Raw genomic sequence first — 13,391 nt, 5'->3', positions numbered from 1 at the left:
TTTAGCGTATATTATAATATTTTATTGTCGCATGTGTGTGCTATTTTACCAGAGTAATAGGCTATATTCACAGTTTCCCCACGTGACGTCTTCCTGGACAGTCAGACAGACGCTGGACTTCCTGTCGCTGATCGTTTACATTCACAATTAGCAGGTTCCACACAAATATAGAGAAGCTCAGGATCTGGTTAAGGACAACGAGTTACTGATGGAGTCACAGCAACGTGTTACAAACATCATGTTCTCTGTGAATCTGCCCCAAAGGAAACGCGAGCGCTCGTAAGGGGCGGAGCTTTATCTTAGAGCTAAAGGCTAGTGTTGAAAATGATAATATAACATGTAAACAAGTAAATATTATTTAAACTAACAGGACGATTCTTTTTTGCACAGGCTCGTTCCAAACTTTGCGCTAGTTTTATTTTCTATTTTGTGTTAGCCGCGTTAGCTGTGTTAGCCGTGTTAGCCTCAAGACATAAACATCCACGTTATGAACACGGAGTTTCCTCCAGTGAAGTCGTTACGTCTCATTTTCTAACCTGCTCCGTCACATCTGAACTTTTACTCTCTGGGTTTACACATAGGCACGATGCGTTATACGAATGACATTTTTTCATCATTCGTGACGTTCGTAACATGACTTAACGCGTCTTAATGGGATTCTTAACAGAGCGCATCAGTTCGTGACATTCGTGATGTTCAAGGAGAAAGTTTTTGTCTGTCAAAAAATCTTCCACGAATGTCACGAATCACCCTCTGTTCGTGGAGTTCGCAGCGGAGTGTGTCCCGTCGTGATGAGGAGTGGCGCTTCGTAATTCAGCGTGAGAGCATTCGTACAGCATTCGTACAGCATTCGTACAGCATTCGTACAGCATTCGTACAGCATTCGTACAGCATTCGTACAGCATTCGTACAGCATTCGTAGAGCATTCGTACAGCATTCGTACAGCATTCGTAGAGCAGAATCACTGTTTTCACGTACAAAATTGATGGAAACACACGCTACGCCAAAAAGTACATTTTCGTACCTGCAGCAGCAAAAGAAAAGTCCCACAGACTCGGCCAGTCCGCGCTCCAGCCCCGGGACAGCAACTGCTGCCGCCGCTCCTCAGGTGCTGAAGTTGTTCCACTGGCTTTTCCTCCTCCTGCGGTCGTTCCTCCTGATGTTTGTGGCAGCGCGTGAAGCCTCTACCCCGAATCACTCACATTTGTGATCCTCGGCATTCGTGACTTGTCGTCGTTATGTGTAAACCCAAATCTTTAGGCATCGCTTCATTTCTGTGGGACCTGCTCATTTTTAATGGGACAGGAGAGCGGACAGGAAGGACAGCGTCTGGCTGACTGTCCGGGCAGAAATCACGTGGGGTCACTGTGCATAGAGGCCATTTAAATTTGAATTTTATTTTAGCCATTTGTTTTTTTCTTTATTTTTTAAGAATTATGTAGGCAAATTTCTCACGGTGTGACCCGGGCGGGGGGTCATGAACCCCTTTAACTGTTATAATGGGGGTCACGGCTCCAAAAGGTTGAGAACCCAACCTAACGCTAACAACCCTAACCTAATCTAATCTTAATCTTAACCCACCCCTAATCCTAACGATTTTGAACTAAACCTAACAATAATTGTAAAACATAAATTATTAACAAATAATACCGTTGTGGATTTGCTCCTACCAGCAGAGGGCGCACTATCAGGCGGATCCGTCTCGCCGTCGTGGATCCGTCTCGGCTCCGGGTCTGCAGTTTTCTATTTTGAGCCAAACAAAACAAAACAAAACAGGCTGTGCTGAAATAAAAGCCTAAAGATTATTCAGGGAGGCAGGAACATCTAACACTGGGCCATGTAGTGACGGGGGAAAATTCAAACAAACTTTTTCTGGCTTTTTTCTCTTTAAACTTCCTTCTGAAAATGTGTTTTTACGTTTTTGCCTCACAAATCTGGTATTGTTTTCTCACAAATTTGCATGTTTCAAAATCTCGTAATGTAATGATTATTCAGGACGGTAAAGAAAACAAATATTATTATTATTTTTTATTTCTTTTAACCCCTTAACTCCCACCTGAACCAAGCACATTTTCTCCAGTTTGGCTTTACCCCAATCCAAAAGCTTCTGGAAAAAAGCTGTGAAAATAGCAACAAAACTGAGACGAAAACAATGATGGAAATGTGACAAAAAAGTGACGAAAAATTGATGAAAAAGTGGCAAAAATGTCACAAGAAATTGACAAAAAATGACAAAAATTTGATAAAAAAATGACAAAAAATTGACAAAAAAATTACAAAAATGTGACAAAAAAATGACACAAATTTGATTAAAAAAATGACACAAATGTGACATAACGTGATAAAAAATTGACGAAAAAAGGACAAAAATTTGATTAAAAAATTGACAAAAAAATGACAAAAAATGGACAAAAAACGACAAAAATTTGACCAAAAAAAAGACTAAAAATGTGACTAAATGTGACAAAAAAATGACAAAAAATGTGACAAAAAAGTTACAAAAAAGAGTTGAACACCCAACAAAAAAATGATGGAAAAAAAAAAATCTGATGTGAGGAAAAAGGTCCTCTCGGTTCAGGCGGGAGTTAAGAGGTTAATGTAGAATGAAAACACTATGCAAATACATTTTAAAAGATTTTACTTCCACTCAAGAACTAGCAGGCAAGTGTTAGTGACAGTGACCCTGAAGAGATGTTGGAAATGTGTTTGGAAAAGATACAAGAGATTGAACACAACTAACACGCCAAAAAATTGCAAATACAATAAGCAAACACCCTTCAAGGAAAGTAACCTTTAGAAATAGACTGTTTATACGTCGCCCATATATGGTCATTTTTGAAAACAGTTAAGGGGGAAACAATTTAGAAAAAATGTAAATTTTCTCTATTATTATTTAAAAACTACTGTAACAAATGCTGAAATATGAATATAGTTTCTACTAAATAAAGATACAAAGACATGGAGAGGAGCAAAGTGGTTCAACAGCCCATAAATACATGAATAACGGAGAATGCTAACTTGATGCTACATGTTAGCATCGGGCTAATGCTAACGGTTAGCTAGCGCTTGCTACAACTGCCGTTTTTTTCACTTCTACTGAACAATCTGCTGTGAGAAAATATCCATATGGGCCCGATTTACACTTGACTTTATTTATGTGATAAATAAGTTCATATTCCACCAGAAAATGGCTAAAAACAGTGGAAAATTGTGTTTCTCTAAAGATTCTATTTTCCCCCTTGGCGAAGCCACGCCCCCTTCTATGAGGAGATGCCGTCTGTATCTATCGTAAAAATAAAAAAAAACAAGCTTGTATCTACTCCCCATGTTGTATCATATTGGACCCAATTTGTAGGTAATATTTCATGGAAAAATATATGGACACTTCCCATCGGGTGAGGAGCTCAGTTACCCGGGAGGAGCTCGGAGTAGAGTCGCTGCTCCTTCACGTCGAAAGGAGCAGCTGAGGTGGCTCGGGCATCTGTTCCGGAGCCTCCTGGTCGCCTCCCGCGGGAGGTGTTCCAGGCATGTCCTAGTGGGACAAGGCCTCGTGGACCCAGGACACGGTGGTGGGACTATGTTTCCGAGCTGGCCTGGTGTCGCCTCGGGTCAGAACAGCTGGAGGAGGTGTGGCCTCGGGGTCAGAACAGCTGGAGGAGGTGTGGCCTCGGGTCAGAACAGCTGGAGGAGGTGTGGCCTCGGGGTCAGAACAGCTGGAGGAGGTGTGTGTGGATCGGGAAGTTTGGGCGTCTCTGCTGAGACTGCTGCCCCCGCGACCCGGCCCCGGATAAAGCGGAAGAAAATGGATGGATGGATGGCACTTCCCAACAAATTTCTGATAACAAATAAAGTAAAAGAGGTTTCGTACAAAATCATCCATAAATATTATCCAGTTAATTCTTTAATGACCAAATTTAAAAGGGACATTGATGTGAACTGCTCTTTTTGTGGAGATCATCCAGAGACAATACAACATTTTTTTTGGACATGTTCTTATCCCAACAAATTCTGGAAAGACTTATGTAGTTTTATAATTGGACATCTATACAAGGACTTTACATTGAAACGGGAAAACGTTATTTTTTGTTTCTTCAGAAAGAAAAAGAATGAAGACGTCTATTTTGTTATTAATTTACTTATCCTTTTGTCCAAATGTTATATTCACAAATGTAAATATTCTAAGCAGAAACCCAACTTTGCACATTTTTTTAGTGATACTCTCTCATATATCAAGATTTTGGAAAGTTCTGAAAACAAAAAGGCTCTAAAAACTCTCAGTATTTGCTCAAAATATATGTTTGTAACTGAATAATTGTATTGTACAATTCTGTTACCCCCTGGCATACTTTGTATACTCATATACTTTTCAATAATAAAAAAAAACAAAAAACATTAACGATCTTGAGAGACATTTTTCTGTTTGCGCTGTGAAAAATACGTGCTTTTATATTGGTGAAAGCTCCAAACCGGATGTGCGCCTTCGTGAATGTTCAGCTCGACGCGTAGACTGTAAACATTGACGCAAATCAACCTGAACGGAGATTTTTCCTCTTGTTTAAGTATTTGTTCCGGTCACCGAGTCTGTTCCAGCTCGAATGACGCCGTTCTAGGTAAGAGTTTATCCCGTTTTACCGCCAAAACGATGTGTTTTCAGAGCTGTCGTTGTTTGCTAGCAGCAGCATCTGTTAGCCCAGAGCTCAGCACAGCATCCATTTAAGCATCACTGTATTTATGTGTCTTTTATCCCCGCTCTCCTTAATGTAAACTCTCCCAATACAGCTATGTTGTAATCTAGACAGGATTTGATCTTGAATCTTTGGTCTTTATGTTTATTTTCTGCCTCATTAGTGCCCTTTTAGGCCCTTCTAATTTTCATATGACAAAAATTGTAGGCTTTGCAGTAATTTAGTCAAATGCATGTCCTCATTCTGCAGAGTTTGTTTTATGAGGGACAGCCCAGGTTAGATTGTTCAGTTTCCAGATTGAGAGAGTTTGGACAGAGCAGGGATGTAGTAGATAGAAACATGTTTTAGTTTGGGGGCGCTGAGGGACAAAATTTACCCCCAAAATACTTTTTCTGTGCATAAATCCTATTTAATAACCTCTTAACTCCCGCCTGAACCGAGAGCATTTTCTCCAGTTCAGCTTTACCCAAATCCTGTAGGCCAGTGTAACGCCTCATTTGAAAGACCTACACAACTAAATGGATCTTTTTCCTCACGTCAGATTTTTTTTCATCGCTTTTTTTGTCGGGCAGTCGCCTCATTTTTGTCAAATTTTCGGGACTTTTTTGTCACTTTTTCGTCAAATTTTTCGTATTTTTTGGGCAAATTCTTATCACTTTTTTCTCCATTTTTCGTCAAATTTTTCTCAGTTTTTTATCAAATTTTTGTCATTTTTTGTAAAATTTTTGTCACTTTTTCATCAAATTTTTCGCATTTTTTTCGTCAATTTTTTTGTCCATTTTTGTCATTTTTTTCTAAATTTTTTGTCACTTTTTCGTCAAATTTTTGTCAATTTTTGTACATTTTTTGTCACTTTTTCGTCCATTTTTTGTCACTTTTTCGTCCATTTTTCTCAATTTTTCGTCAAATTTTTCTCACTTTTTTTAATCAAATTTTTGTCCATTTTTGTCATTTTTTCTAATTTTTTTGTCACTTTTTCGTCAAATTATTCACATTTTTTGTCAAATTTTTATCACTTTTTTATCAAATTTTGTCATTTTTTGTAAATTTTTTGTCACTTTTTCGTCATTTTTTTCTAAATTTTTCGGCCAATTTTTCTCACTTTTTTTCTAGATTTTTTGTCACTTTTTCGTCAATTTTTTCTCAATTTTTCGACAAATTTTTCGCATTTTTTGTCAATTTTTTGTCATTTTTTGTCATTTTTTGTCATTTTTTCTAAATTTTTTGTCACTTTTTCATCAATGTTTTCTCACTTTTTTCACATTTCCATCCCTGTTTTCGTCTCAGTTTTGTTGCTATTTTCACACCTTTTTTCCATAAGCTTTTGGACTGGGCTGAAGCTGGAGAAAATGTGCTCGGTTCAGGTGGGAGTTGAGGGTTAATATTGCCTGTAGTTCAGGGGGTGCTGCAGCGCCCTCAGCACCCTGGGTTCCCACGGCCTTGGATAGAAAGACCCTCAGGCTAAACCTGGAGGAGACCTTATGCAGTGACAGAAGATATGCAGTTATATTTGATGTGGAAAATATTTAAAATGTGCACAAATTTAACATTCCCACAACCTTTAGTGTAGATCAGTGCCATGTTCACTGCTCGATGCCGTGTGGATCTGTCTTATCGAACCACACATTGAGGTGTTGATGGACTTGGTAGTGCAAAGGCTGGAGTGTCTGTGTGAGACAAACCACAGCGATGAAGGGCTGTGGGCTCTCAGAAGTGACACATAAGACGCCTCTGCCCCCTTAAACTAGGGCAGCCGGCATCACTGGAAAGGACGTTGTGTGACGTTCGCCTTGGAACTTATGGCCCGTTCATGACCGAGTGGCTCTTTTGAACGGCTCTGTAAACGAACTGTATAACCGGATCTCAATTGTGAAAACATCTGGATCCTTTTATCAGTCGGTTTTACCCCAAACTCCCCTGGACGAACACAAGAATCAGCCCAACAGTGGAGCGGGCGACTCAAGTGAAAGCTTTTAGACACTAGCAGCCTCTTTCTGTATGTTGTGGTGCAGGATTTTATTCACAAACACGTTTTTCAAAGCGTAAATATCAGTCCCATTGTAATTTTAGATTGTTTAAAGGAATAGGCCAGAATGAAATGAGTGGAAAGCGGCCGAAATCTTCTGACACAAGATCTAATGCAGCGAGATTTTTCCTACTGTAAACCGCTTAAAGGTGCTTAAAGAAATAGGCCACCGTTTCTACATACTGAGATATGTTCTTACCTGAGCTTAGACGAGTTCTTTAGGACCTGTCTGATCTTCCCCCGTGCCTTCAGTCACGTAAACACAGCGCAGACGGCGTTAGCATTTAGCCTCTCCCTCTCTCCTCTATAGCTCCAAAACAGGTCAAGATAGAAGCTACCAAGCTCTTCCACGTTTTCCCTATTTAAATATGGTTACGTGAAGTGTTCCACTACAAAGTATAATTACACACAATTAAACAATGTGGATTTTCTAAGCGGATTAAAGGGGGGACTATATTGTAAGGCGTAATAATACCAGGAGTAGTTTGAAATCCGTATAGTAATCTTCGCTTTGCTGTGCGGATGCCAAATTACTCCTGGTATTATTACGCCTTACAATATAGTTCCCCCTTTTATCCGCTTAGAAAATCCACATTGTTTAATTGTGTGTAATTATACTTTGTAGTGGAACACTTCACGTAACCATATTTAAATAGGGGAAACGTGGAAGAGCTTGGTAGCTTCTATCTTGACCTGTTTTGGAGCTATAGAGGAGAGAGAGAGAGAGGCTAAATGCTAACGCCGTCTGCGCTGTGTTTACGTGACTGAAGATCAGACAGGTCCTAAAGAACTCGTCACAGCTCAGGTAAGAACATATCTCAGTATGGAAAAACGGTGGCCTATTCCTTTAAATGGGCACAAATCAAATGAGTGCCTTTTATCGATCGCGCCTTAGATATTGTGAGTTATCTGGCTGGTGTTATTAAAATGTTAGATTAAAAAGAGCCAGTCTTTTGAACAGCTCCTTGAAATGAACAGATCCCAAAGACTCGGCTCCCAGTAAAGAGCCGTAAATCCTATCACTATCCATCCATTTTCTTCCGCTTTATCCGGGGCCGGGGGCAGCAGTCTCAGCAGAGATGCCCAGACTTCCCCATCCACACACACCTCCTCCAGCTGTTCTGACCCCGAGGCGACACCAGGCCAGCTGTGACATAGTCCCTCCAGCGTGTCCTGGCCCTTCCATGACACCTCTTCCCAATATGCCTGGAACACCGTCCTGAGGGAGACGACCATTAGGCATCCGGAACCGATGCCCGATGCTCTTCTCCGAGCTCCTCACCCTGTTTTGTATCCGCGATCTTGTCCTTTCACAATCCTATCACTACTAAGGGCAAATGAAAGTCATGTTTAGTGTGAAAACTGAGCAGATACAGAAGTACAGACTAATACAGACCAATATTGTAAAATACCTCCTACTTTTTTACCTGTGCTTTGTTATAAACCCTTAATTAAGCATGAATAAATGTTATAGCACTAAATTAAGAAAGCAATGGTATTTGTACTGTACCTCCCTCACTTCGCTGTCTGACAAAGCTGTGTGTTCAGTGGTAAACAAAAGTGTGGAGACCCCGGCCAATGGCACAAAGAAGTGGACTGTGTGGGAGGTATTGTGTTTGTGGGAAACGATTTGGGGAAGCGGCTAAAATTTTCAAATGGGTGGAAATTGGTGGTGCAGCTTTGGAGAACAGAATAACACGGTAATATACGGTTAGTTTGTGCACCCCATCCCAGGTTTTAAAAAAGTAATTGAGCCTTGAGGTTCATAATATGCGGATATTATGTTTGGTTGCTTTGATTAAAACTATTAACCTCTTAACTCCCACCTGAACTCCTCCTGTTCTCCAAATTCTCCAAATCTAAAAGCTTCTTCAAAATGGCGACAAAAAACGAGAAGAAAGTGAGGATGTAAATGGACAAAAATGACAAAAATCCAGCAAAAAAATGACAAAAATCCAGCAAAAAAAATACAAAAATCCAGCAAAAAATTACAAAAATCCAGCAAAAAAATTACAAAAATCCAGCAAAAAAATTACAAAAATCCAGCAAAAAACTACAAAAATCCAGCAAAAAAGTGACAAAAATCCAGCAAAAAAGTGACAAAAATACAGCAAAAAACTACAAAAATACAGCAAAAAAGTGACAAAAATCCAGCAAAAAAGTGACAAAAATACAGCAAAAAAGTGACAAAAATCCAGCAAAAAGTGACAAAAATCCAGCAAAAAATTACAAAAATCCAGCAAAAAAATTACAAAAATCCAGCAAAAAAGTGACAAAAATACAGCAAAAAAGTGACAAAAATACAGCAAAAAATGGCAAAAATCCAGCAAAAAATTACAAAAATACAGCAAAAAATTACAAAAATACAGCAAAAAAGTGACAAAAATACAGCAAAAAAGTGACAAAAATACAGCAAAAAAGTGACAAAAATCCAGCAAAAAAGTGACAAAAATCCAGCAAAAAATTACAAAAATCCAGCAAAAAACTACAAAAATCCAGCAAAAAATTACAAAAATCCAGCAAAAAAGTGACAAAATCCAGCAAAAAAATTACAAAAATCCAGCAAAAAAAATTACAAAAATCCAGCAAAAAAAGTGAAAAAAAACTGCAAAAAAGTGACAAAAATCCAGCAAAAAAGTGACAAAAATCCAGCAAAAAAGTGACAAAAATCCAGCAAAAAAGTGACAAAAATCCAGCAAAAAAGTGACAAAAATCCAGCAAAAAATTACAAAAATCCAGCAAAAAAATTAAAAAAATCCAGCAAAAAATGGCAAAAATCCAGCAAAAAATTACAAAAATCCAGCAAAAAAAATTACAAAAATCCAGCAAAAAAAATTACAAAAATCCAGCAAAAAATGGCAAAAATCCAGCAAAAAAATTACAAAAATCCAGCAAAAAATGGCAAAAATCCAGCAAAAAATTACAAAAATCCAGCAAAAAAGTGACAAAAATCCAGCAAAAAAGTGACTAAAATACAGCAAAAAAAGTGACAAAAATCCAGCAAAAAATGGCAAAAATCCAGCAAAAAATTACAAAAATCCAGCAAAAAATTACAAAAATACAGCAAAAAAGTGACAAAAATACAGCAAAAAAGTGACAAAAATACAGCAAAAAAAGTGACAAAAATCCAGCAAAAAAGTGACAAAAATCCAGCAAAAAAGTGACAAAAATCCAGCAAAAAAGTGACAAAAATCCAGCAAAAAATTACAAAAATCCAGCAAAAAACTACAAAAATCCAGCAAAAAATTACAAAAATCCAGCAAAAAAGTGACAAAAATCCAGCAAAAAAATTACAAAAATCCAGCAAAAAAATTTACAAAAATCCAGCAAAAAAGTGAAAAAAAACAGCAAAAACGTGACAAAAATCCAGCAAAAAAGTGACAAAAATCCAGCAAAAAAGTGACAAAAATCCAGCAAAAAAGTGACAAAAATCCAGCAAAAAATGGCAAAAATCCAGCAAAAAATTACAAAAATCCAGCAAAAAAATTACAAAAATCCAGCAAAAAAGTGACAAAAATCCAGCAAAAAAGTGACAAAAATACAGCAAAAAAGTGACAAAAATACAGCAAAAAAAGTGACAAAAATACAGCAAAAAAGTGACAAAAATACAGCAAAAAATGGCAAAAATCCAGCAAAAAATTACAAAAATCCAGCGAAAAAGTGACAAAAATACAGCAAAAAAGTGACAAAAATCCAGCAAAAAAAGTGACAAAAAATGCATAAAAAAATAACAAAAAAAGTGCCATTAAAAAAGTGACAAAAACACAATAAAAAGTGACGACAATGGCGAAGAGGGGAGAATGCACTTGGTTTTGGCGGGTGGTAAGAGGTTAATCACCTGACTAGTTTTAAACCTCTGAACCCATCAAATACTAGAATATAGGGGTGCGGTTACCAGGTCCCTGCTTAAAAGGCACAGCTGGAATTCCCAACCTTTTTGGTCGTTTACAGAGCCGCTGAAAACAATGATGCGGAACCGCCCCTTTCTCCCTCTCTCACTGAAGCATCACCGAGAGCTCTGGATTTGAGAATTTGTCACTTCAATGAGTGATTTTGTCAACAAGCCAAAAGTCGCCTGTTTCTCATGGACGACAGCACGGCAAAGAACAGCCATTTTCACCTTCGCAAAGACTAGAAAACGCCGGCAGCTTAAACCGTGGTCCTGGACGCTCTGGGACAGACACACACATTTCACATGACGATACATGAGATTTGGCTCACGAGAACAATACGAGGCAAGGAACTGATGATGCAGATCAATATATTATGGTTGGTAATTATAAATAAAATATTCCTTTAAGCACCTTTAAAGGAATAGGCCACCGTTTTTACATACTGAGATATGTTCTTACCTGAGCTGTGACGAGTTCTTTAGGACCTGTCTGATCTTCAGTCACGTAAACACAGCGCAGACGGCGTTAGCATTTAGCCTCTCCCTCTCTCCTCTATTGCTCCAAAACAGGTCAAGATAGAAGCTACCAAGCTCTTCCACGTTTTCCCTATTTAAATATGGTTACGTGAAGTGTTCCACTACAAAGTATAATTACACACAATTAAACAATGTGGATTTTCTAAGCGGATAAAAGGGGGAACTATATTGTAAGGCGTAATAATACCAGGAGTAGTTTGGCATCTGCACAGTAAAGTGAAGATAAGATTACTGCACAGTAAAGTGAAGATTACTGCGCAGTAAAGTGAAGATGACTGCACAGTAAAGTGAAGATTATTGCACAGTAAAGTGAAGATTACTGCACAGTAAAGTGAAGATTATTGCACAGTAAAGTGAAGATTACTGCGCAGTAGGGGTGTAACGGTACGCTAAAATTGTATTCGGTTCGGTTCACGGTTTTGGAGGGCTCGGTTCGGTTAATTTTCGGTACAAATAAATAAGAACTAACAAAATTTTTCTTTTGAAAAGCTGCCAATACACAATAGAATTCTTGCATAAAATAAATAAAAGTGACCCATTTGGGTGATATTTTAAATAAATTGCACTCTTATAATGAGAGTTACTGTAACTCATGAGAACCATGTGGATTCAACTCAACAAAAAGGCCACAGTGAACGGCTTTTTACTCTCGTCTACTCGCCAAACTACTGTCCTGATACTCTAGACTCACCAGACACAGTAAGAAGAGAGTTTGAATGAGAGTGAGGCCCAGAGTCCGCGCAGAGAAAACATGAGAGCTGCGCCCGGGACACAGGTGACATGATGCAGCCGCGGAGGAGCCGCGCATGAGGCGAAGCACCGGGAGACAGAGGCCGAGCGGGACACGAGCGGAGAAGCACTCGCGCTTTGGAAGAGACAGGGGGAAGGCGGTCGGTCTCTCCTGCTCATTCACTTCACCAGACTACTCCGTTTTGGTGTTATATGTGGCGAAGTAGGCGGAGAGTGAGTGCGCGCTGGAAGAGCCTGTCCCCGTAACAACGCGTTGATTAATCAGTGAAACAACACTACGTAGTTTGCGTGTAGGAAGAACCGGCTCTGAGCGCTGGTGTAACTTTTTGGCTGAAGTGGGGACGTGACGGGATATTGTAGCGAGGCTCAAGACTTTTAATCAAATACTTAAAGCCAGCGCCTGTAGTTTCTCTCGGCTACTCATGCAGCTTCAATGTACGTCACTCAATAGCGTCCGTGCGGAAACTCGCGTAGGAACTTTGTTCCGCGGCACTTAATATGACGCTAATAATAAATTTACATTATTTAATGAAAATAATACACCGAAACGGTACGCAAGTGGACCGAACCGAACAGGCCGAACCGAACGGTTCAATACATCCCCGTGAACCGTTACACCCCTACTGCGCAGTAAAGTGAAGATGACTGCACAGTAAAGTGAAGATTACTGCGCAGTAAAGTGAAGATTACTGCGCAGTAGGGCTGCAACTAACGATTATTTTGTAACCGATTAATCTATTGATCATTTTTACGATTAATCGATTAATCGCTTGGCTGTGAATGGTGTAGGAAAATTTCATTTTTTAATTTTTTGTTATCACATTATAGCTTAAGTGCCGCTGTTTGAGGATGTGTTGATTCAGTACTAAAGGGAACTAAAGGGAAATGTTTTTTGAAGGCTCTATTAATGAAATTTACAATGTAATAATAATAATAATAATGCATCGGTTTTATATAGCGCTTTTCTGGACACTCAAAGACGCTTTACATTGCACTATTCATTCACTCCATACTCGGTGGTGGTAAGCTACTATTGTAGCCACAGCTGCCCTGGGGTACAAAACTCTACAGACCCTTAATATAAAATCAAAGTAGGTTTTCATCAAAAAATACTACATTTTTAGTAGTTGTCGACTATTTCAATAAGCGTTTGGTCGTCGATTAATCGATTAGTCGTTTCAGCCCTACTGCGCAGTAATCTTCACTTTACTGTGCGGATGCCAAACTACTCCTGGTATTATTATTACAATATTGTTCCCCCTTTTATCCGCTTAGAAAATCCACATTGTTTAATTTTGTGTGATTATACTTTGTAGTGGAACACTTCACGTAACCATATTTAAGGGGAGACACTACAGGCAAAACTCATTTTTTTTTCAGTTTTCAGGTTTTGGGCCAAATCTGTCTCTGAACATATAAGCTTTCACCCGGAAACAGAAAACATGCCTAATCTTCACAATAACATGTTTAAATATTGCGCTGATTCAATGTTCCCCCATA

The 13,391-nt window shown here is 38.8% G+C and overlaps 1 protein-coding gene across 1 annotated transcript in view; it reads left to right on the top strand.

Annotated features, from left to right (window-relative positions):
- The first annotated feature begins 4,471 nt into the window (after nucleotides 1-4,471).
- Nucleotides 4,472-13,391, top strand: part of kctd6a (potassium channel tetramerization domain containing 6a) — a 31,984-nt gene continuing 23,064 nt past the window's right edge. The window contains exon 1 of the mRNA XM_079556285.1: nucleotides 4,472-4,611. The gene's annotated coding sequence lies outside the window, so the exon portion shown is untranslated. The remainder of the gene's footprint in view (nucleotides 4,612-13,391) is intronic.

This window comes from Gobius niger (genome assembly GCF_951799975.1).
Source record: "Gobius niger genome assembly, chromosome: 5".
NCBI classification, from domain to species: Eukaryota; Metazoa; Chordata; class Actinopteri; order Gobiiformes; family Gobiidae; genus Gobius; species Gobius niger.
This window is presented reverse-complemented; position numbering and strand designations above follow the sequence as displayed.